Genomic DNA, 26,294 nt, shown 5'->3' with positions numbered 1-26,294 from the left:
GATAAAAATCCTCACCAATTTGCATAGGTGAACATAGACCCAAACCCTTGGATCTTAAGAACAATGAAAAAGCAATCAGGTTCTTAAAAGAAGAATTTTAATTGAAGAAAAAGTAAAAGAATCACCTCTGTAAAATCAGGATGGTAAATACCTTACAGGGTAATCAGATTCAAAACATAGAGAATCCCTCTAGGCAAAACCTTAAGTTACAAAAAGACACAAAAACAGGAATATCCTTTCCATTCAGCACAACTTATTTTACCAGCCATTTAAACAAAACAGAATCTAAGGCATATCTAACTAGATTGCTTATTAACCCTTTACAGGAGTTCTGACCTGCATTCCTGCTCTGGTCCCGGCAAAGGCAACACAGACAGAGAGAACCTTTGTTTCTCCCCCACCTCAGCTTTGAAAGTATCTTGTCTCCTCATTGGTCATTTTGGTCAGGTGCCAGCGAGGTTATCCTAGCTTCTTAACCCTTTACAGGTGAAAGGGTTTTTCCTCTGGCCAAAGAGGGATTTAAAGGTGTTTACCCTTCCCTTTATATTTATGACAACCACATTCATCACTCTGGTGTCTGAACACCTTGAGAAAATGTTACAAAATACGGCGTGATAGCATAGCCGGGTCTGCTGTTCTGATATGACTCCTGCGTATGCTTTAAGTGCAGCGGGCATAATCTCTGCTCACTGTTGAGCCCTCAGATGACTTTACACAAAACCAATAAGGTGTTAATTCAAAACAAATCTTTTGTGCATACCTGCTGGAGATTATGTTGTCTCCACAAGGAAACACATGGAAAGATTCAGTTCCCACCTCAGTCTGTAGGCCGGACGAGCAAATACACAAAACAAAGTCCTCTGGTGCGGCAGGATTGCTTCAATATTTGAAGAATGGTTTAGGGCTGTGTGTGTTCTGGAGAAATGATTTCATACAGTAGCTTTTACAATCCCAGATTAATATTCTAACTGGGTTAGCACTTCAGAAGGAGGAGAAAAAAATATTCCATTTCCAAATACATGTGTAGTTTAAATTCACACACCTGAGCTCGCCTGCTTTAATATTACAGATCTGTAGTTATTTAGCAAAAGAAAAAGCAGGCCTTCTCATAGCCTCTGATTAAACAATGGCAAAATGGACTAACTCTGCTCAGAGAAGTACTGAGACAGTGTTTAAAATGCCTGATGGGTCACTGAACAATGGCAGTGGTGATTTGCAGTTTAGTTACTTGCTGAAGTTGCTACACAGTTCCTGCATGCTAACATGGTGTGTTAAGTAACTACCAAATACACATAAGATTGCTGCGGGGGATGCTGTGTGTGAGATCAGCCAGCAGTGTCCAATGGAAAAGTGAGGTGGATACACACAAATAAGCAACTTTGCCTTAAAAAAAAAATTCCTTTACGAAGTGATTTTCGCTCGTTCTTCATGGCCGTGCCTTGTAAATGGTGGGGATGTTGCGTGGATGCCGACTGTCCCTGTCCCATGGATTGACAGAGTCTTCAGACTCCAGTTAGTCCCTTACTGTGATGCCATGAGCATGTGCTGTAGCAAAATATAGGTGTTTCAGATGAAGAGAGAATGGGCAGTTTCAATATCCTCAGACAGAGGAATAGCAAGAAACAAACCTTCACTTTCAGGGCCAGAGTCTCCATTGCCCCGTGCCTCGTACAGTAATTTACACCAGTGCAGGAGTGGGTGCAAAGTGCTACCGATTCAGTACGGTGCATCAGGAGATTTCATTAGAGAGGTAGCAACATTCATGGGAATGTAATTGCCACTTAGAGCAGGCGACTGGGTGTCAGGATTACTCGGACCTGCTCCTTCTTTTGCCACTGACTCACTGTGACTGCAAGTCACGTAGCCTCTCTGTTGCTCAATTTTCCCACCAAAAATAGGGATATGAACATCTTGGTATGAAAGGTGCTGTGTAAATGCATTATTGTCACAGTTAGAAAATTCATCTCTCTGTGCTTCTGTTTCTCTCACATTCTTGTCTGTTTAGATTGTAAAATCTTTGGGGTGGGGACATTTCTCACTACATATATGTACAGCACCTAGTGCAGCGGGGCTTTGATCTCAACAGGGGCTGATGGGTAATACGAATAATTATATACAAGTATTATTGTCATCGTCATCACAAACAGCATAACAACACATTCCACAAATCAGTAACGAAATGTGCAAAACTGACAATAATTCAATGAACATGCACTACTAGGGAAAAAAGGATTTAAAACAACAACAGTTCTGTGTTTTTTTCACATATTTGTGAACAAAATGCCAGTGTCCCTAGGGGTGAGAGTGTTACACACTTGTCAGATACATAACAGAGAGGTGTTCAAAGGAGAACAACCAGGCAATATTTTCCAGCATGAGAAATTCCCAGATGAAGAGTGAACAAGCCATTTGGAGACCTACATATTTTTTAAATTTACTTATTTGGTTTTTTGCAAAACTGACTAACCCTTACTAGTGGTGTATAAAGCCATTTTAAAAGATGGTAGAGTCTTAAAATGTTTACAATATGGTCATATAACCAAAACAAATACACTGAATCTTAAACCTTCTAGCAGAGAGCTCAGCTGGATTTTCTTTTTTTTTAAATCTGCAAAATATAATTATATTGGTATTGGGTTAAAAAAATAGAAAGCCCAGTCCAAGCTCCTTATATGGATATTTCAGACATGCTGAGGTTCCTTTTCCATAAATGTTAAGCAGACATCTGTAAACATAATTGGAATTTACTGCACACGTGAATAACTGCATATAAATTAGCCTGTATCACTGGGTTTTAAGAAAGGATTGTGGGTTTTTTTCTCCCCCTTACCTATAAGAATCCAGCATTTATAGTGAACATCCTAGCACAATGCCAGTGTTAATTTTCTCTGTTTTATTTTTTTGCATACCTATTACCAAGTTACATTTATCATAAAATCTCTATAGAGGAGACATTCTGTTGAATTTAGGACACTTCTAGGTTTGTTTATCAGGCTAATAGTTATTCCTTTAGAAAATGCAGAGCAACGGTGTTGTCATGGGTTGCTTAATATTAACAAGAGAGACCTGCACATCTGAGGAAATTGAACATGTAAGACTTCATATCTGTATTTCTTTGGTCTCTATCTTCCTTTCCCTCTTCCCTATCGCCTCTTCCTTTATCGGCTGGATCCTACATAGTGCTGAAACCTCTGGCACTGATCCAGCAATGCATTTAGGGCTTGAGTCTGATCCCATTCAAATCAATGGAAAACCCTCATTGATTTGAATGGTGCAGGATCAAACCCTTAAGCATGTGATCAAACATTAAGCATGAGAATAGTACCACTGAAATCAAGTGTTTTGCTCAACCACAGCTTGAGTGTTCTGCGCCAGGCTGATCCAACCCCATATTCCTCCCCCTCCAACCTCTTCTCCCTCCACTCTTTCCCATTTAGGGGTGGTAAAAGATGCCATATTGCAGCCCTGCAAAAGGAAGTCCTCTACTTATCCAAAGAATACCTGTAGAATGGGTACAGACGCTTCAAGCCTTTCTATATTGCTCCTACTAATGTACCTAACTCTTTATCTTGAGGGCTGTTCTTTGCTGAAATTGCCAACAAGGGTTCCAGTGAGTGCCAATTCTAATGGTGCCTTTTTGTGTGGTGTGGACGCCTCCTCACCAGGAAAGACCGAAGGCTTGTCTACAGGAGGAAGTTGTATCAGTTTAATTAAAAGTGTGATCTTCTAATTGGTTTAGTGAAACTGGTGCAAAAAGCCCTCTGGAAATCCTTATTTCAGTTTAAACCAGGATTATTTTGATTGCTTTAAACCAGTAAGGCCTGGCTGATGCACCAAGTTACACAGGTTTAGTTAAATCCGTGCAAGTCTGTGTGCCCACTTTTGAGTCAATTTAATTTATCGGCCCTGGTTAAATTCATGTTTTAAACAGACATGAGTCTCCACTCAGGAGGCGGGGTGCCTGAATCGACCGCCGGAGTAAAGATTCAATGCCGTTTTTCCCTGCTGAGGCTCGAATGCCATTCCTCTGGGGAGCCTTCGTACCATGGCAGTAAACAGTTTCACAACTATGTATAAACCACAGATCTTGTGTTCTTCACTGCCTAGTGTATTGTTGGCTGATGGAGCGGCTTGGGCTGGACTTTTCTTTTTTTTAGGGCACTGCACCACAGGCATGACGGTGAAAATATGGATAGACTTTACGGACGTGCTCGGTGTTGGCCTACCTTTGCTCCCTCTGAAGTCAGTGTGAAAACTCCCACTGGCTAAAGCACTTTTGAAAATCCCATTCTCCAACTCCTCCTGCAATTAGAAATGGAAAAGAGCTATGTAGACCTGTGTGGACAGATGAACTCCGTAAAGAAAGTGATATAACTTTTTTATACATTGGGCTACTCCATCATAAGAGTCTATAGAAGTCAAAGGTCATTGAATCAGGACCTATAGAAATTGGAGCTATGAAATGTTTAATTGAGCTCTATGAAGCATGGCAAGAGCATCTTCAGAAATACATTCTATGGGATAATGGTAGCAGTGCTGGGATGCACGGTATAATGAGATTTTACTCTAGTTGCTTACCGACTTCGTATACAATACACACAGAGCATCTTCACAGGAACTTTTAAGCACGCAGCAAATATTAATTAATTAAACTTCACAACAGTCCGGCAAGTTTTTAGGGAAATCCATTTTACAGATGGTGAGTAATAAAGACAAGGGATTAACCTGGGACTTGCATAGTGAGTCGGTGGCAAAACTGGGGAAAGAACCCAGGGGTTCTGTTGACTCATTCCTCTGCCCTAATCACCAGACACTCTGGGCTCTCCCATGAGGATGAAAAATATTTCTCCCAAACCATGCCATAGGCATCATCAAATGCATTCCCGACAGTCCCTTGTTTATCATAATGGCATTATCAAGTGTGCCAATTAAGCAATCATGATTTATTTCATTGTCACTCTTCAAAGACACATTTGTTTACAGTTCAGCCCCCAAACCCTAACTTGTCATAAACTTTGTTTATTTTGACTGGGATTCGGTGTAAAAAGCAAAGGACTGTAAAATCATTAATAGGGCAGTGACCTCTAGGCGAGCTATGATTCTCACCTTGACTCCAAAATTCGCCCCAGCTGTTAGAGGCTACGGATGCCACTGATTCTGGGATCCCCAGGGGTTTTCCAAGTGACACCCTCAGAACCATGTGATCAAGGAGGAGTGACCTTAATATAACCCTTCTTCTGCCACATATTTGATAGGAATTGAAGTTGGCAAGATACATCAGCCTCATGGCCACAGAATCAGCAACGAACTGTCTGAGATAGTCAGGGGCAATGAAATGGGGCCAGGAAGACACTCAACTAGATTCCTCTTTGTAATGTCCATATACAATTGGGGAACACAAAAGGAATCCAAATAGGGTCAGCTAGACTTTAGGGACTTTAACGTGTGCTACTGTCTTTAAAGAGGAAATCTTGATGGGTCATGCATTTTAATCCTACAAGGCCCGTCTGAATGAGAGGAAGCTTGAGCTGACAGCATACAAGCCCAGAATCCCGGCTGGTGGGAATCATTGGCTTCCATAGACCTATGCTGATTTACAGCAGCTGAGAATCTGGCCCATATTCTACTCTGGCTGTACGTCAGAGGCCCTGAACAGAGCTTGAGAATCACATTGTACAATTAAGCAGCAAAGTAGACACACCCACGGATACCTACCTGAGGACAAGGAGAGTCAACACATTAAGCTGTATGATCATCAGAGATATTACAGAAGTGGTCAAATGCTACATTGAAGGGAGCTATAATCAGAGCACGGATAGACAGAGAGAAGAGAGGTACTAGCTACCCACTCTGTCCCTGAATACATCCCTTACTATGTATTACTATTACTAACCACTTCATCTTAATACATCTTCAGTCAAAACAAAGAGCGGGCTCTTGCTTATCTAAAATCTTATTTGCGACACAGTTGAACAGACCCTGGACAATTCAGTTATGCGAGATGGCTGCACAGCCAGAACATTTGAGTTGTGAAAACGCTCTGAGATTATTTTCATAAAGGATAAGGCCCAATTTATAATTCAAAATTATAAAGGCTCTTTTGTCTAGGCCCTCCCGGTTATTTTAAAGCACCTTGTATTTGGTTTAGTGGAATACCCTCTTCTTCTCTCTCAAACCCTGCCATGTGTAGGATACTTCCCATGCCAGAAAAATGTACTCAGTATACAGTTATCTATTCAGTGAAATTATTTTAATTTTTTCACATGAAACATATTTTTATCAAAAAGGGGTTATTTTTTGACCTTTTAAATTTGCATGAAAATTTCCCCCTGAAATTTCCAGTTTTATCAAAAATGAAAAAGTGAAAAATGCAGTTTTTTGGTTGATAATTTTTTTCTCTCTCTCCCTTCCACCCCCAATGTTTGTCCCCCTTGTTCATTGGCAAAAGGGGAAAGGAGAAAAAAAGTTTTGTTTTGTTTTAAAAAGGACAACTGCAAAACAAAACAAAACAAAAAGAAACATTTCAGCGACAAAAATTATCCAATAAAACTTTGTGAAACTCAAAGCATTTCAAATAAATCAGAAATTGTTCTTTTTTTTAAATCTCTAGAATAAGGATTTCAAAATTTGGAATTTCTTTTTTGTAAAAACGTTTTCTGGTATTTGACCAGCTCTAGTTTTCATTAAGAAAACCGATACGATTCTTACAAAGTCAAAAGTATAGTAGAGAGGGAGTGAGGTATGGCGGTTGGAGCGTAAAACTGGGAATCAGAACTCCTGGATTCTGTTCTTGGCTCTGCTAATGACTAACTACAGGATTTCAGGCAAGTGACACTCTATACCAGAGTTTTCCTATTTGTAAAATGGGAAACACAGAAGTTACTTGACTTATAAAGGTTTGTGTAAAGTCTGAATGATAAATGCTTCTTTGAGATCCTCGGATGAAAGATACTATAGTCATACAAATTACTATTAGCCACCAAGTATTACTAGCCACTAAAGATCACCATCACCACCTATTAAGCATCATTGGAAGAGTTGATCTCTGCACAGAGGAGGAGTTTGTAACTGATGCTCTGCCAGTTGAGAACTGACAAATTGCATCCCTTTGCCTATAAGCAGCTATGCATGCAAACGGTTAAGAGCAGTCCAGATGGAGGTCTCTGTAATTGTGCATGTGTTTTAATAGTTGTAATCAGTACTTAAATAAAACTTCGTATGCAATTTGGCTTTTCTAAGAGCCTGATCCAAAGCTGGCTGAAATCAATGGGAGTCTTTTCATTCACTTCAGCTGACTTTGGATAAAGGCCATCCTGCATCATCTGAGGTTGTGGAAGCTGCGTTGTTTGTTGAACTTTCTGATCTACATTTTGTGCAGGAGATACAGGGGAAAAACCCAGGTAAAACCAACGTCACAGTATCTGTAACTATTTCCACTCAACTCACTCCTCTATCTCTTTTTTAATTTTAGAGCTGATTGAAGAAAAAGTATTTTGCACAGAAGAGGCCAATGCAGACACATGTGAACCAAATTCAATAATAAGCAGGACTATATGATGGCTACCAACCAGATCAACAATGACCACACACAGACGGATTTTGATTTTATTTAGGCCACTGCAAATCTGCAAATCATCAGACCTGCACAGTCAAAGATTTAACCCCTGCCGCCCGACACAGAAAAGTTCAGTTGAGATGACTGTATTGATTTACCTTTAAACTGAGAAGCACAAAATTCCTGCGGCCAGCAAGAGGCAAACCGAGCAGCTGCTACCACAATGACATTTGAGTGCTAAGCAGAGGAATGATTCCTAGAGCCAGAAGCTTAAAAAAACTAAAACCAAAAACAGGACAGCAATTTTTTGGCACATAAAATAATAATTCAAGGCCACAAAATGGCTAAATCACAGAAACGATCCGGATTAAAACAAGAAAACAATCCCAAAGCAGCAAAATTTTGGGAAGCATTGGTAATTGGAATTGTAAGGCTGCCAAAGTTCAACCTGGTGATGAGCCTTTGTTCCACCTGGCTCATATCTCTAGTAACGTCTTTGCTGGGGTATTTGCCGCTCTGTACTTAGCCCTCCAGAGTGATGTTTAATCAATATGGTGCCACTGACAACGTCAATTACAATGGAGAACCTTAATAAAAGTAAGATTTGCATGTGCGGTGGTCAAGATAGATGAAGGCTGGGGGCTCTGCAGTTGAGGAGTTTCTGGCAGATGCATCAGCAAAGGTTGCAGGAGCAGAGGATATCGTTAAACCTGCATTTACGTAGGAATTGAAGTAGAACTTCATGTTTTCTTTCTTTGTTTATCTGCAAAACCTCCCTAGAACCCTGCCAGTCTCACTCCAATTTAACATCAGAAACAATAATCTGAGATTATGAATCAGTTTAATTTGTATTACAGTAGCACCTGGAGGCCCCACCTGAGATGGGGGTCACATTGTGCTTGGAGCTGTACATATGTATATCAAGAGAGAATCCCTGCCCTAAATAGTTTACTGCTGAAGGGTTCTATCCTGCAAACACTTGTGTGGGTCCTTACTTTTAAGCAGGAATGTAGTCCTACTGATTTCAATGGGGTGTGTAAAATTAAGGACACGTGAATGTTTGCAGGAGTGGAGCCTAAGTAGACACAACAGACAAAGGGTGGGAGAAAGGAAATATTATCCCCATTTTGCAATTGGGGAACTGAGGCATAGAGAGATTAAAATTAATGGGAACTGTGTATCCAAATCCCCTAGAAGGCTTTGAACATCTCTGCCCAAGTGACTTGCCGAAGATGATGCTGGAGGTACGTTGCAGAGCTAGGAATGGGACCCAAATCCGAGTCCCATTCTAGTGCCTTAGCCACAAGACCCACCCTTCTGCTCCACCCAGCTAAGCTTTCATCACTTTTACAGAATGTACCATTGTACATTCCCCGACACCGAAGCACCATCCCGAATAACTGTAAGCAGTACTTGCCAAAATAAGTGGGCAAAGAAAAAAAAGATATTTTGTGATGTAGCCTCCTTGATTTGCTTTAGCCTTGTTTCATCACACACTCACTAATTCACAAAGCAGGGCAATTTGCAAAGTACCTCTCAGTCTTTAGTGTGGATGAATAAGGCTCTACGGTACAGGAATTACAGGTGAGCCCCCTTCCCTTGCCAACATCCTGAGATATGAAGGTGCAAGGTGACCCACAGATACTGCACCATTACTGATACGCACTATCCTGAGTTGCTTTGATTTATCTTGTGCTAATGCCGTTTTACTGAATGGCACAAAACAGTGGTACCGTGGTTTATGCAGTAAATCTCTGCTTCCCTTGTATAGTTGCCTTTTGCTTTTCTTTGCTGCAATTAATCTGGGTTGGGTGTCCACTCCTTGAATTTATGGCAGGAATCTGCTATAAACACAGGGTTCTCACACTCCCATTTTGGTGGCAAGACTTAAGTCTTAAGGCCTCTTTTTATTAGGGCACAGCCTATGCTAATACAACACAACATAAGCAACATAATGGGATGAATGGGTAATATTTAATGGGCAAACTTTTTTTTTTTGGTTGAGGGTCCAGTTCAAGTCCTTATTGCATCTATTGTGAACAGCGTGTGTCTCTGAATCTGTAATTGTAGAAGATAATTCACAGAGAGTCAGGCAAGCTATAGTTTCAATATCCATTGCAGGATAGCTCCATTGCATGCACAAGTCAACATGGCATGGGTGTGTGTGAATGCGTGCAAGCACCTGCCTAAGTGCGCACACTGATGTGGTCAGCCAAGAGTATGCATAGAAATGCCTGTGTGCACATATGCATGTGGCACAGATCTGCCTGTGTGTGGATATTATTGCAGCAACCTGCATGGAACTTGGAGGGAAGAGCACAGGTTGCAGGAGGGAAGAGTTTGGAGGAGGCACCAGGAAGTCAGTCTGTGTGCACCTGGCTAGAACATTAGCAGCAGTTGCAACATTTCTGTAAATACTTCTCTTAATAAAGAGCCAGTTTATTTTTTTTAAAAACGGAGTCCTCTCTTGTTGTTATACAGCATGTGGTACACAAAGCAGATATGAACGTGGTGTATGTGTGCAAGGATCTGTCTCTGTGTGTGGATAGGACCATGAGGCGTGTGTGAAAGTCAGGATTTGTGTGTGTGTGTGTGTGAATATGGGTATGGGGATTGCAGAGTCAGATGGATGCATGTGTGTTTTTAGTTACACATGCAGGACAAGTCTCTTCCTATCTCATTGTTTATTTACAGGCGGAGAGGGAGGAAATCAGTGGAGCAGGAGCTCTAGTCAGCAATGACCAGGCTTCACTGGCAGCAAACCTGGGTTTGTTGATCAAAAGGGAAGCCAAGTTTGCTGTGCTTAGCTATCATCACTCTGCCTCTTAGCCATCACCACTCTGACAACAGCAAACTTGCTGAATTTGCCTCGACTTGCAATAACTAACACTGGAGTTCATGGAAATACGCCTGATATAAATTGAGAGAGATCAGAATATCAGAGCTAAATATACATACACATATAAAAATCCCAGTCTGCCAGTCTTTTTGTCAAGGGTTTTCTCTTCTTTCTGATAACCAAATAATGTGTCGTGGGGTCTGTCTTTGGTTAAATATATGGAATTATCTATTACATTGTTTCAATATCTATTGCACTGATTTCACTTTAAATGCTTTGGAAATCACAGCAAAAAATCATGGCCTTCTGACCAAGAGTCATACACTATCATCAAATAGGAAAAAGTCAGGATTGTAATTTAAAATATATATTAAAAAATTCTTTATGTGAACCTCTCATTTAAATGAAGAGACAGAACATGATTCAAATAATCAGACCCAAGTGAAGACTATTTTTCCTGGCAAATTAGTAGAGGTTTTAAATGAAACCGAAAAGGTGTTAAGGTGGAACATTGGCCTCATTAGACCTTAATTATTTTTTCTTGTTATATTACTTGAGCAGTGGATTTTTCCTAGTGTGGGTGCTTTTAAGCAACATTTCAGAAATTTTATTTTATGAAGATGCTTCCTGAAAACGCATCTCTGGACTAACGATCACATCACCTTTATCATCAAGCAATCCTAGGAGTGCCACCTTCAGAGAAGGGTCCAGTTCAAAATGGCCTGATTGGTTTTGAAACCCCACAGGAGCTTCCTCCAGATACCTAATGTTTACTTAGCCCGCTGTTCAGTGTGTGTTGCTCATCTTTTTTCTGTGCTCAATCCACAGGAGGTTAGGAGTTTGCTCCAGCTGCTAAGTAAGGGGAATCAAGGCCAGATTTTTAAAGGTATTCAAAGGGAGTTTGGTGCCTAAATACTTTTAAAAATCTGGCTCTTAATCCTTTAACTCAAGCTGTAGTGGATCATGCTCTTAGATCAGGAGAGGCTGGCTTCAATCCCTGGCGATAACCAATAGGATGGTCATGACATTGTAAATATCTATCTAGGTATTTATATGGCCCTCATCACTGTATTATCCAAATGCCTCATAGACATTAATCTTCACCACCGCTCCAGTAGGTAAATGTTAATCTCCATTTTACATATTGAGACGGCCCCAAGGGGTGAAGTGACTCATCCAGTATGAGTCAATGGCAGAGTGGGAGTGGAACCCAGATCTTTTGAGTGCTGTTATGGCACCTTAACCTCAAGACCATCCTTCCTGTCCTATTTGCTCCCTCTGTCTGCCTAACACCCGGCTGCTCGCCATCTCTTGACACACTCTCACCACGGTTGGCGGAAGAGCTTTCTCTTCTGCAGCCTGTGTTTGAAATGGCCTTGCTGAATCTATCACATCAACACTCGCCCTCATTTTGAATCATGGTAAAAGATGTGTCCCCCCCTTGCATCTGTCTCCCAGTTTCTCTCCCCCTCTGCTACTATTTAATCGGTCTTATTGAACACATATGAAAGAGGCTACGCAAACTACAGTTGCATTTTATTGCACATTTATTCCGGTTATTGCAGATCCAGTCTGCAACTGAAGCTTGCCACTGCCCTGCGTACGTGCCTGCTTTACGTGGGTTTGGAAAGCTATGAAGCTAGCAGTGCCGGTTAATGTAGCGCGTGGCCTCACCGAGTTACACAGAACATGCAGGGTGAGATTTGCAAAGCTGCTAATGGGTTTTGGATGCCCAATTACCATTAATTTCTAATGACTGTGAAAGTCCCGCCCTCAGTATCTAGAAGTGGTTCCATCCACCCCCATCCTTTAGGATAATGTTGGTTTCCTTTTCTAAAGGGATTTACTAAAACTGTGTAGCAGCCCTGTGGATCTCTGCAAGTCTCTCCCCTTTACACCTCCCATCCAAGCCTGGATGTATTGCAGCCACTATCCTTCCACTGTAGGAGGACTGGACATGCCTCTCTTCACAGTCAAGCAATGTCATTCCCAAGACAGCCAGATGAGAAACCATACAGCGGTATGAGGTACGCCCCTCTGCCCAACGGGCTAGTGCACAGTGCTCCCAGCCTGGAAATAAAGATTTTGTCTTGAGCTCAGATCTCTGGGTGGCAGGTTACTACCAGATCACCAGGCTGCCCAAATTCTTAAGTCATATAAAAGCTTGGTTGAGCCTGGATACTAGATTCGTCTTTGTCCACAGAGCAGGTACAATACAGCAGCAAACCCTGCCAGACAATAGGCCTCAGCCTAGACCTGAATGTGCTCTTCTGTCATGGTGAGATGGCAGTCCAGTCTTCAGGGCCCATCCTTTGGCAAGTTCAGCAGAGAGATGATGAGAGGGACAATTAGGAGGAAGGCTTTTGTAATGGGGACACCTGTTCCCTGGGAACTGGACCAAGAGTGCCAGCTTATTTCCCATAAATAGCCAAACAGCCTTCAGATGGTAATGACGGCCATTCACTAGGGCGAAATCCTTGCCTGCGCAGAGGAGCCAGCACAATGCCTAGTCACCACATAAATCCCACTTACGCCCTGTTTTGAGAGTGATCCACAGTCCTTTGTCCTGGCCCTTGCTCAAGGGTGAATTTTACCCACTAGTGACTTGGGCTTGGTGACTCAGAAGCAAATGCTTCTGTCTCCCATATAGCAATCCCCTGAGGTATCCAGGCCTCTGAATGCATAAATCTTAATTGTCCATTCATTTTAATATCATTCATTCCCAAACAATGTCAGCTGGAACAGACAAGGAATCCTTCCCAGGATCACGGAGAGCTGATGCAACTCTTACTACGGGAATGTAACTTTCCAAAGTTCACAGAATCATAGAATATCAGAGTTGGAAGGGACCTCAGGAGGTCATCTAGTCCAACCCTCTGCTCAAAGCAGGACCAATCCCCAACTAATCAATAAAGTTATATTAAAATGTTCAAATATCAAATCCACAATTACTTCAATTGTAAGTTCTTTGGGGCAGGACCCATCTTTGGGTTCTGTGTACAGCACCTAGTACGATGGTCCTGATCCATGACTGGGACTCCCAGGTCCTATCGCAAAACAAATAATAAATAATAGTAATATAGACTAGGTACAGATTGGAAATCCCTTGCTTCCACTGGTGAGCAGTTACTTGCAAGAATAGTTCCATTGATTTAATTGAGACTACTTCTGTGAGTAACTGTTCCTGAATGGGGGCAAGGGGTTCACAGTCTGGCTCCGTGCTATTACCTTACCGGGCATTTCTGTAGCTTAGCTTTAGTAACCAATCACAGTGATCTCATATTTATGAAGTCTCCTTTCAATAATTATCAAACGGTTGCATTTGTGCATTTCTGGATAAATTATTAAATCATAATTTCTAATTTAAATGCCAGATTTTGGTGTACGTGTATCCTTAGGGTAAGCTAATTGGCATTTTTATTAAACATCACCCATTAACACAAGAAGAATGCAACAAGAAATATTTTCAACACACAGTGTGAATGGGCAGCAAACTGTGCCGCAGATTCTTAATGTTACTGAGGAAGATTAAGTTATTGACACTACAATATAACGGAAAAGGGATTCTCCAAGCACCAGTTAATAGAACTGTGAAGGAAGGTTGCCTACTAACAGAGGAGAGGGAAAAAGTGCTAAGTGGTGGGAGGGAATGGTGAGATTTACGGGATGGTTTCTATTTAAAAACGGCAACCCAGATCAGAGAAGTCACAATTTAAAATGAACAAAGTGTGCTCGGGATGATTTAACTGGGGAGGGAAGGTCGCGTTTAACTCCAGCGAGCTGGGGGACTGAACGACTATAGGGATGCTTAATATAGAGTCTTATTCTCTTAGGCATCCCTGGATTCAATGCCACTCAGGACTGAACTGAGCAAATGCCTTCGCAGTGTGATAACTGTTGAGATGGTCTATGTGAAATGAAGTGAGCTGGTCAAGTGGCTGGTTCTCAGTGGACAGGCGTCAGCCTCAAAACATACCACCAAGACTGGCCAAAATTGGCATCCTTGCTGGCAATCTCGGAGCAAATGGACTTGGAAGACTGAGTGTCTCGTCCGTAGGGGTGATCTTTGCAGGATAATATTGAGTCATATTGGCAGGGCGTCAATACGCAGTGCTGCTGCCCCTACTTTGTGAATAAAAGAGGACTGGAGCTGCCAACCTCATAGCAGTGGGTGTTCTCTACTCAGTGTCTACTACTGGTTAATGTCATAGATTCATAGATACTAAGGTCAGAAGGGAGCACTATGATCATCTAGTCTGACCTCCTGCACAAAGCAGCACCTATGACCCCTCCCTGGCTTGAGAGGGCGGGTCTTCTGTTGCTTTGGTGTGGGCGCCACCTGTCAATCCCAATCAACAAATAGGCTGCTCCTATTTTGTGCAAATCCATTACTTTAGTAATGCTATGGAGGTCAGGGTCAACTTAGACTCTGTCCCAGTGTACACTTGGCTTTTCAGACACATTTATATTTATTATTCTGATTTAGTATTTATATTGCAACAGTGCCTAAACCAGGCCCCCAGCATGCCAGGCACTGTACAAACACATGCAAAGAATTAATCGAGTTTCCATGCAGGGACTAGTCTTCCATTTTTATTCTCACTCAGTGTCCTATTGAATCCAGGGGGATGCCCTGGCACAATCACTGTGTGCACATGAGAAACTGTTTTGCAGGATTGGGCCAATAATTTAGAACATCAAGGACATAAATATGAGACCATAAATCCCTTATTCACAATGATTGTCCTTGGAGAAGGGGATGTAGTTTTGAAGGAAAGGCTGAATCCTGTGCAAGGGTATATTTAAATAGATCCCTCAAGATCTCCTAGTCGGAAATGACACACACTGTGGTAAAGTGTTCTCTCTGGACACTGTCCTACTTTCTTTGCCCTGTAATCCTAATATACTTTTGGGCAGTTAGCAGGCTGATGAGAAGAGGATTTGCCCAAATTATTTCCATTCTTCAGACTATATATTCACTGTGATCAGACTGATTAGTTAAATAAATCATCCCTACCTGAAGATAATCCATTTACGCTTTTTAATTAAACACAATTATCACAATTTGTTCTGCTGCCTGCCAGACTGCAAGTGGAATCTAAGCTGATGGCAAGAAACTTTTGAAAACATGTTTATCTTCAGGGATAAAAAGGAACCTAAATGTGCTGAAACCACATTTTTGGTGTGTGTGTGTGGGGGCACTGAGGATTCTGTAGGAAAAAATGCAGCAGTGGGAAGTAATCAGGAATATGTATTTACCAGCTATGTGCCTTTTCTTTTTTGTGAAATTCCTGCAACACCAAGAGCACAAGATGCATGTTTCATATAATAGTATTAATACTCTGCACTGATACAGTGCCTTTTATCCAGGACTTGCAATCGGTTTTATCAGTAGTTAATTAAATCCCATATCACCCTTGTGGGGGAGGTAAATATTATCCCCATTTTACAGATCAGGAAAATGAGGCACTAAGAGATTACACAATCAGTCAGTTTCAGAGCTCACAACAGAACCCAGGAGTCGTAGGCTGGGGCTGCATGTGCTAGATCACACTTCCTCTCAGCTGTATAGGAGTTCATGAAGGCTTTCCAAAACTCTGACTGGTCATGGGGGTGGGTGCTCTAGATTGCAGGGATACATTAAAGCAGATCTGCTTTGCTGTTTAGCATTCTGATCAGATGGATGTGTTGAGAATGTAGGCCAAACCCATCCTTATCATTGTCAAAACCAGCACAAAAACCCACCCCTTTCCAAACGCAGATTAAAATTCTGGACATCTACAAACATACAAGGAAAATTAAAAGATGGGTTTTTTTTTGAAGACTGGCAAATTCATTTTCACCCATGACTCCTTGGTAGCTTCACACAGCCCTAACTCCTATCATTGCCATTATTATGGAAAAGTCCTATAGGAAGAATGAAACCAATAGGTCTCTGTGGAAATTGAATAGGCTTCTATACAAACGATTCTAAAAATCTATACAGTTTAATGGAGGATGTGATCCTTTCTATAGGAGTTAATGAGCTGTTCCATAGAATTCTGTAGCAGAGATACGGTCCTCTATTAAACACAACAGGATGGTTAAAAAACCCAACCCAAACCTTTGGAAAGGAGATCATTTTCTATCAATTTCAATAGGAATTTTCCATAAGGGTGATTTGGAGTCATGTGATGTCCAGTAGGGCGAACCCAAGTATATGAACATAATGGAACCTAACCTGGCATTCATACCTCCCTCCCAAAACAGATATTAACAACACTTTGCACTCACAGAAACTTAGACTGTAACATCACAATCTGTCCCAAGTAAGGGATGGCATGTAGCGGCACTGCCCCAGAAACAATATTGTGACTCGGGGAATGATCATTCCCCTCTGCTCTGTGGGGAGGGAAGTAAAGCCAAGATCCTTAATGGTATTTAGGCTCCTAGCTCCTGTTGATTTCAATGGGATTTCAAGTGCCTAAATGCCTTTGAGGATCTGGGCCTAAGTTACTTTTGGGGATCAGCTCACGGTCCCCTGTGCATTCAGCCAGCTATGCTGGCCAGTGAGTCATCGGAGGCAAAGGTAGGGCTGGTCTCACTGAGGAGCCCATCTGCATCTGTAGGTGCCTAAATTCCTTGGACAATCTGGTAACAACCCGAAGTCACAGAGCAAGTCACTGGAACAGTTCCCAGGTTTCCAGATCTACACTTAAGCCCACTCAGATTTCTTTAGCGCTCAGCCTTCTGGCTGAAATTCACCTCTGTCCATTGGCCCAGCACAAAGTCTGTGCATCATGTAAGTCCCACTTTAGCCCTCTAAACAGGGCATACATGGGACTTAAGTGTTCATAATGTGCTGGCCCTCTCCACAGGCTGAACATCACTCTCTGTGAATGGATAACACACAGTAGCTGGGCATGAATACTGACTCATCAGCTCTTTGTTTGTTTGTACAAAAATGTATAGTCCTTTTTACATTCCAACAAGACAAGATACATGCCTTTTATTTTGTCAGGGGCTTTTATACAGATCAACTTCCTCTCAATTTGCTTTTACAGAGTGAGACAAGAAATAAGACATAATGAGACGGGTTTAAATATATGTTGGGGACCTTTTAGTTATTTAAAACCTCTCTGTAGTCCTTCTCTTTTATTCCCCTCCAGCACAATGTATGTAAGTTCAACTGCAAGCGAATATAGCAGACTATGTGCTGTTTGTTTTGGGTTCAATGGCATCTCATTTACACGTGTTAATTGCAACTAATTGGCACTAATTGGATGAACAGGAAACCCTCTGGGAGCACTCATACCTTTAATTTGTAGTAAATATCATTAATTAACATATGCTAATTAGAGCCAATTAACATTGATTAAGGGTTGCTAGCTACTTGGAAAGTACAACTATCCATGTTGTGTTAACTCAGCACAAAATATGATGCATGCTTTAAGTATAAAGGAAGAATCAGGCTAACATAAGGCAGCATCTGTACTGAGTGTTTGTTTGGGGTCTTCCCTGAATGTGATTCATACACGAGGCATTTTGAATCTTTATATGATTTACAAGGCAAACTTAGCACAGTGAAAGCCTGCTGGAACCAATATCCATTGAGTGGAACAGTGTGCTACTAAACATGTTGTATGTAGCTCAAACCAAAATATATTCTTGGGAAAAAATGTACTTCTAAGATGTGTCTTTGCCAAGCACCTGAGAAAATAATGCATTTTCTGGGCTTCAGAGAAGTTAATGTAGTAACAAGTAGATTCCTACAGGAAGACTTGTTAAAAGGAACATCTGTCCTTTGGATGAAATGTTAAGGCAAGGCTCCTTCTGCCAGTATCTGATGGTATCCAAAAGAACTGGCCAAGGTTCAGGTGTAATAAAGACCCTGGCTTTCCACGACTCCCGATCTCGAAGCTGGAGAAATATGCCCCTCTGCCCGACACCCTGAAAGGTAGGGGCTACGTGGTCCAAATTCACCCACTGACTGTCGGAGCCTTTGGGTGTATGGGACCCTGGTAACGAGCAAGTACTGAGAGAACGTGGAGTTGGTCAATGCTACGCTCGGCTGATGCGGCAACTCATGGTGTCGGATGCCATCAGGTGGTCGAGGGACATCTACATAGAACACATCACCGGACATTGGCAATACCAGGAGGGATGAGCTGGAATGCCGATCAGAAGCGCAGTCTGGGAAAGTAACTCAGATATTTTACTGATGGACTGTTTTTTTCTCTAAATGGACAACCTATCCTAAATTCTCAGTTACTGAGAGCCAATCTTCACTCATTGATATCTTTTGCTTTCTGCCACCAACTCTCTGTACAACTTTTTTCATGAGTAATGTACCCGAATGCATGGATGCTAGATCGCTAAACTGTATTCTTAAATTCATTCACCTAAATTTGGGTTATTGCTGATTATGCACTATATGCATCTTATGACTTTAAAAACAAACTTTGTATTTTTGGATAATCTAAGCAGTATACCCAGATGTACAGACATTCTTTTCTCAACCTATGTATTATATAATTTTTTTTAACATTAGCTTTAATAAAATCTTTAAATCCACAGGTCATCAGCAAGGATTGAATCCACGATGACTTTCTGCTCTAAAACAACAGCCTCAATCCACTTGAGCTGAAGAAGTGATTCCATTGACTGGTAACAGTAAGAGGTTCATATCCCTACATGGGTGACACATCACAGTTAATGAAGGAGACGGATAAATCTGAGTGACGTCCTTCCTGGCTAATGCTTTCCATCTTGGTAAAACAGATTCTATAGCATACAGGACTGTAGGTGTGCACTGAAGACTAGATCCTGCATACATTATGCAGGCAAAACTCTGGTGTTGCCTGAGGAAGGTGTGTACCATCTGGTCCTAAGTATCTGGAGAGTCACTGGGCTGGATCCACTGCTTTGCTTGGCTTTGGGGATTGGGAGGCATGAAGATAATTTAAAGCCACTTTTACTCCAACGTTGGACATGTGCTGAGCATATCTCAGCCGGTCCAGAGATTATGGATCACTGCTTCTCTGATCTAATCCATTCCTTTGCAAAGTGTCTTGGGGTATATTGAGTAGAACCAAGTTTTATGCTATGATGAATGTATTGAAACGTACAAAACTGAAAAGTGTGAAAGAATATGGTGTTAATCCCTTAGGGTTCAAGCCTGCTGCAACTGAAGTCAGTAGGAATTTCACCTTTGACTTAAGTGAGAACAGAATTGGGCCTTTAAAGAGTCTAGTACACACTGTTTGTGCAGGAACACTTGCTAAGACAGGCCTCTGCTGTATTAATTAACAAGTACCCAAAATAAAACTGCGCCTGATAATGATGTTTTTCCTAGATGGTTGGTCCTAGTTTGCCTTTTATTGTTTGCCATTCACAGATCATCAACACATCAACATTCCAGCACCTGTTCCCCAAGTATCTCCTGAAGATACTGCGAACCAGTGTCTGCTATTTTAATTACGGGAGACTAGCAATTTTGGGGGCTATCGAAATACAAATGAGTCAATCACTGTAGGTTTAAGTTCAAATACCTCCTGCTTTCCTGAAGCTGCTGTATTGAAATTATTAGCAACCTGTTTACTCTGCTGTTTCCCCTTTTAGTATCTGTTAAAACAATCAGTATCAATGTAAGTAGAAGGAGAGAGAAGAAAAGCTCTTAATCTCAATGAACACCCGTGAGGAGGTATGACTCAGAGTGACACCAGGTCTGTTTACCAATTTACATGTTTCTAAAAGGATTTGCCCCTCTTTTCACAACATCAAAGACTAAGGTAGTGACAACACAGGAAAAGGGGAACTCCAAATTTCCTAAGTTTTATATATGAATAACTTATTTTGTTTAAAAGTCTAGAACTCTTTAGAATAGGAAAATTGTATGTGTGTGTGTGTGTGTAGGAGGAGGAGGATTAAGTGGGAGCAAATTCTTATCATGCTTTGTTTTTGATCTTTCCTCTTTACTCAGCTAAAGCCTGTCTACACCAGAGTTTTATCAGCAAAAGTTCTGCCAGCATAGTGCCACCAATAAAACTATTTGAGTGGACAGCCTTCACATTTGGCTGCTTATGCTGGCATGTTTCATCCACACAGCATCCAGTTGTAGCAGCAACAGGCAGGCTTCACTCTAGGTAGATATCCCAGGGTCCTCTGCACTGCCTCCAGGTGCACTGTCTTGTGAGACACTGATACAAAAGGTTCCTCTCCCTCCCTCCCCCCACTCTCCTGCTGGTAATAGCTCATCTTAAGAGGTCACTCTCCTTACAGTGTGCATGATAAACACCCATTTTTTCATGTTCTGTGTGTATATAAATCTCCTCACTGTATTTTCCACTGAATGCATCCGATGAAGTGAGCTGTAGCTCACGAAAGCTTATGCTCAAATAAATTGGTTAGTCTCTAAGGTGCCACAAGTCCTCCTTTTCTTTTTGCGAATACAGACTATCACGGCTGCTACTCTGAAACCAGTATATTCATAGACACCTAGACTAAGGTCAGAAGGGACCATCATGATCATCTTGTCCAGTGGTTCTCAACCCATGGCCCAATCAACACACAGCCGTGGCCCATATGATATCTTCAGGGCCATACAGGTAGTATATATATTGCGTGGATGCAGCCCACATAACATAGAGAGCTGCATATGTGGCCCACAATGGTAAATAGGTTGAGAAGCACTGATCTAGTCTGACCTCCTGCACATTGCAAGCCACAGAACCTCACCCACCCATTCCTGTAATAGACCCCTAAGAGTTACTAAATTACAGAGAATCCACCATTTACACAATTTAAACCAAGTGCCCCATGCTGCAGAAGAAGGCGAAAAATCCTCAGGGGGTCTGCCAATCTGACCTATCCACATGCTCCTCTGGAAACTGAGAACTACAAGGGCAGGGACTGTCTCTTATTTAGTGTTTGTACAGCACCTAGCACAATGGGCCTCTGGATGCTACTACGGGATAAATCAATGATAGTATAAAATTTGAGATTGAGCCCAAATTGCAAAATCCAGATTCAAATTTCCATGTCAAAAAGTCTGGAAATGTTTGGAGCCAGGGTTTTGGATTGGCCCATTACACTAACAGGTGGCCAGTTGTAAAACATATGTTGGGATCTGTCACTGGATTTTGACTCGTTTGGGGGCATTTGAGATAAGGCCACCAGTAGGCAGAATACATTTTTAGAGTGTCTTTCATGCAAACGTTACCCTCAAATGCTTTACACAGTTAAATAACACGAGATGGGGGAAATGACAGTAAAGGAATGGAAAAAGGCATTCCCGTTCCAAAAGTGCCTCAAATCCAGGTTTTAGAGCCCTGATCCAAAGTCCATTCAAGTCAATGAGAGTCAAACAAATAATGTAGAGAGGAATGGAGATGCTTTTTCACTATTATCTCTCGAAGACCTCACTTGCTCCTTAAAGGCCTCAACAGAACAACAATACTGAGAAGACATGAGGGTCAGAGATGGTGTATTTTTTTTAAGCCTCTAGACAGACATATGAAACAATAGGCTAAAAAAGCCATTGGAAGGAGCCAGTGTCCTCTCAGCATTTCACAAAAATCCCACTGCTGAAACTTCATCAAGTGCATTTCAAATGTCTGCAAAATTAACGAAGAAATGGGTATTTCTGAGTCTTCTGCTGCTGGTGGACATAGAAATGGCTGAAGCAAAGTAGTTAAAATACTTGAGAATCTGCATTGTGTATGTGTGTGTCTGTCTAGTCACACAGCTCCAAATAAAAACTGCAGAATACACATGGGGTAAAAACTCCATGATCAAAATTTCAAAAATGGCCTCCAATTTTGTGGGCCACACTTGTGCTTTTTTGCAATTCTGGCCCAAGGTTTTTTCAGGACCAGATTTTCAAATGCTCAGTACCCACAATTAGCGACAGAATTCAGTTCTTTTGAAATTGTGGACTTTACTGAGGTGTCTAAATGGGAGCTAAGTTCTTTTGAAGGTTCGCCCTGATTGTGAGTGCCAAGATATGCGGAAAATCAATTCCCTGGAGTCTGATTTTCAGAGGTTTCGGAACACCCAGAATGCCAAGTGAAGTTAATGGGAGTGATGTGAACTCAGCACCTTTAAAAAAAATCTCCTCTGGGCATCTCAAAGGTTGGCCTCTCAAAAATTTGAGGCAACTGAAATTAGAGGCTACTTTTGTAAAGTTGTCTGAATGTTTTTGTCGTTCTAGGAAAATGACTATTGAAAATGGATATCACTGATACAATGGAAGTATTTGAGACAATACCAGAAAGCTGCCACTGTTGAGCTAAGTTCATGTAAAAAAAAAAAAATATGGACATGTATCCAGTCCCTGAATGAGAATGAACTCGCTATTCCAATACGTCTGTTCCATCTGTAATTACTATGACTCTGCGGTTCCTGACCAGGGTTTTAAATCTGAGTTTACAGTATCTACAGAGTATTGTCAATAATGTTTACAGTGAATTAATTACTGAAGTGGTTTTAATTTATTTTAATTAATTATAATCTTATTAACCAATTAATTAAATCCAAATACAAGATGCAACATTGTTCAGTGCTACACCCTGATAAGCAAACAAGCAACATAATCATATTTTCTGTAAATCAAAATGATGATTAGGAAGGATGTGGGGACCTCAAGTTTGTTCTAGGAAAATTACTTTACTTTATTCCTAGAGACGTACAGGTTGCCAAATATCAACTGCTGTCAACCACTAATAAGCAATTAGAATTACCCGCTTGCTACAGAACCTGGTCTGCCAAGAGAATGCAATCAAGGTATATCAAGGTACTATATTTTGGCACTTCTGATGTTTTCAAAACCTCTGAGTGGATTCAGATGCCCAATTCCAAATCCCAGTTTGTCCTGAGCATCCGCATAGAGCTATCTGTGAACTGGAGTTTCCATTTTGTGGGATGTGTCATGATTTTGAAATTTGTTTTGTTCCAAATCAGAGTGAAAGTAAAAAAATTTGAAATGTCCTGTGATATGAAATGGTCACAAAAAATTACATTTTAGGTCAACTGAAATGTTTCATGTCAATTTTGACTATATTATTAAAAAAAATGAAAAAAGAAAAATTTCAAAATGAAACGTCCATTTTTCCATTCTAAAAATGTCAAAATGGAATATTTTGACCTTATTGAAGCACTGTTTTCTAGTTGTTTCCAGAAACGGGACATCAGAACTGACATATTCCCGCAGGAAATGCATTTTCTGACCCAAAAAACCATTCAGTTGGAAAATTTTCAACAAGGTCTACATCCAAATCTTAATGGCGCTGAAAATCTTGGCTATTACGTCAAAGCAGGCAATGCAATTTATTTAATATAGAACGTTTCTAATAAGTAATGTCCTCCGTGCTACTGTAAAGCACACAGTCATCTTCTCCAGAATCCCTCAAGCAACCATTAACTAATTCCCAGGGGTGGTGGTGGTGGAAATATTTAATCACAATTTTTATGTGTGTATTAAGGAACTAACCTGGAGTGAAATTTACCACTTTCAAGAGGGCTATGCACCACCCAAGTCCTACCTTGAGGGCTAAGCAGTACCTAGACAGGCCCTTTGCACGGGGGGTGAATTTCTCCCACATTATGTGTTGTACTGTCCAAGGAATTCCATGATTTATACTATGCATTCCCCCTTGTCTATCCTTTGCTTCCTTCTCCCATTCCTCTGTGTGTAAGTTGTTCATTTAGGCACTGATTTCCAAAGGATCTCTGCAGAGGTAGATCATTTAATAGCATCTGGGCCTTAGGCCTCTTTAAGGTCTTATTCTAACTTTAAAAAGTGCACAGCATACTTTTGGTGCCATAAAAGGAAGGATGGTTTAGAGTTAGGGTGCCAGCCTAGGACTTGGGAGATCTGCTCCACTGTTCCACCATAGACTTCTTGTGTGACCTTGGGCAAGCCTCTCTGTGCCTCGGTTCCTTACCTGTAAAATGGGGGTAATAGGTACTTCTCTAGAGGTGCTATGAGGATATACATTAAAGACCGTAAAGATACTTTGATAATGGGGGCTATTTAAATACCTTAGATAGATGTAAAATATAAAGCCCAATTCTGCTATCCTTGCCCTGAAGTAGTATCTTAATCTGCCAACATTCCCATTGATTTCAATCCTCAATAAATAATAATGTGAGATCATAGAATCATAGAATCATAGAATATCAGGGTTGGAAGGGACCCCTGAAGGTCATCTAGTCCAACCCCCTGCTCGAAGCAGGACCAATTCCCAGTTAAATCATCCCAGCCAGGGCTTTGTCAAGCCTGACCTTAAAAACCTCTAAGGAAGGAGATTCTACCACCTCCCTAGGTAACGCATTCCAGTGTTTCACCACCCTCTTAGTGAAAAAGTTTTTCCTAATATCCAATCTAAACCTCCCCCACTGCAACTTGAGACCATTACTCCTCGTTCTGTCATCTGCTACCATTGAGAACAGTCTAGAGCCATCCTCTTTGGAACCCCCTTTCAGGTAGTTGAAAGCAGCTATCAAATGCCCCCTCATTCTTCTCTTCTGCAGGCTAAACAATCCCAGCTCCCTCAGCCTCTCCTCATAACTCATGTGTTCCAGACCCCGAATCATTTTTGTTGCCCTTCGCTGGACTCTCTCCAATTTATCCACATCTTTCTTGTAGTATGGGGCCCAAAACTGGACACAGTACTCCAGATGAGGCCTCACCAATGTCGAATAGAGGGGGACGATCACGTTCCTCGATCTGCTCGCTATGCCCCTACTTATACATCCCAAAATGCCATTGGCCTTCTTGGCAACAAGGGCACACTGCTGACTCATATCCAGCTTCTCGTCCACTGTCACCCCTAGGTCCTTTTCCGCAGAACTGCTGCCTAGCCATTCGGTCCCTAGTCTGTAGCGGTGCATTGGATTCTTCCATCCTAAGTGCAGGACCCTGCACTTATCCTTATTGAACCTCATCAGATTTCTTTTGGCCCAATCCTCCAATTTGTCTAGGTTCCTCTGTATCCTATCCCTCCCCTCCAGCGTATCTACCACTCCTCCCAGTTTAGTATCATCCGCAAATTTGCTGAGAGTGCAATCCACACCATCCTCCAGATCATTTATGAAGATATTGAACAAAACCGGCCCCAGGACCGACCCTTGGGGCACTCCACTTGACACCGGCTGCCAACTGGACATGGAGCCATTGATCACTACCCGTTGAGCCCGACAATCTAGCCAGCTTTCTACCCACCTTATAGTGCATTCATCCAGCCCATACTTCCTTAACTTGCTGACAAGAATACTGTGGGAGACCATGTCAAAAGCTTTAGACAAGCAAAAGATGTAATTTGTGGAAGCAAATATGTGGCATTTTAGAACTGGATCTCTGGTCCATTTTGAACTCTTCCTCCAATGAAGCTATTGCAGCTGGTAAAAGGGTTAAAGAGTTTAAATTGCTCTACTCCTGCGTGTACAATTAAAATGCATGTTTTAAGCCAATGTTCTCTCTTAGCTGTTGATGACACAAACTGCACACTCCTGGGTTACTCCAATGGGACTGGGCATGAAACTCAAAGCTAAAATTAAAAAAGCTTCTTGCGAGACTAAGCACCATTGTCTTTCTTCCAGCTCAAGAAGAGAGCAGCATTGGGGTGTGGGTGTGGATCTATATTTGTAGTATATCAACTTTATCTCCCATATTATTCCATTTTAATGTTTAGACTTTTGGGACAAGTTCTGTTCTCAGTTATATGGGTGTAAACTCAGAGCGACTTCACTAAAGCCAGCAGGTTAGACACTCAGCGGATGTAAATCAGCTGAGGATTTGGACTAAAAAGATTATTTTGGAATTCATCTGGTACAAGCAGAATTTGGCCTCTCCAGTGTCATTTCGAATCCTGGCCCATTATGATGTCCTTAGAGTACTGGATCGTTTGGAAATGAAAACAC

At 41.5% G+C, this 26,294-nt stretch overlaps 1 long non-coding RNA gene across 1 annotated transcript in view; it reads right to left on the bottom strand.

Annotated features, from left to right (window-relative positions):
• Nucleotides 1–1,360: 1,360 nt before the first annotated feature.
• Nucleotides 1,361–26,294, bottom strand: part of LOC140899512 (uncharacterized) — a 116,097-nt gene continuing 91,163 nt past the window's right edge. The window contains exons 2-3 of the long non-coding RNA XR_012155358.1: nt 4,227–4,302; nt 1,361–1,545 (exon numbers count right to left, since the gene is read on the bottom strand). This is a non-coding gene — a long non-coding RNA (uncharacterized lncRNA). The remainder of the gene's footprint in view (nt 1,546–4,226; nt 4,303–26,294) is intronic.

Source organism: Lepidochelys kempii, chromosome 17 (assembly GCF_965140265.1).
Source record: "Lepidochelys kempii isolate rLepKem1 chromosome 17, rLepKem1.hap2, whole genome shotgun sequence".
In the NCBI taxonomy this organism is placed as follows: Eukaryota; Metazoa; Chordata; order Testudines; family Cheloniidae; genus Lepidochelys; species Lepidochelys kempii.
This window is presented reverse-complemented; position numbering and strand designations above follow the sequence as displayed.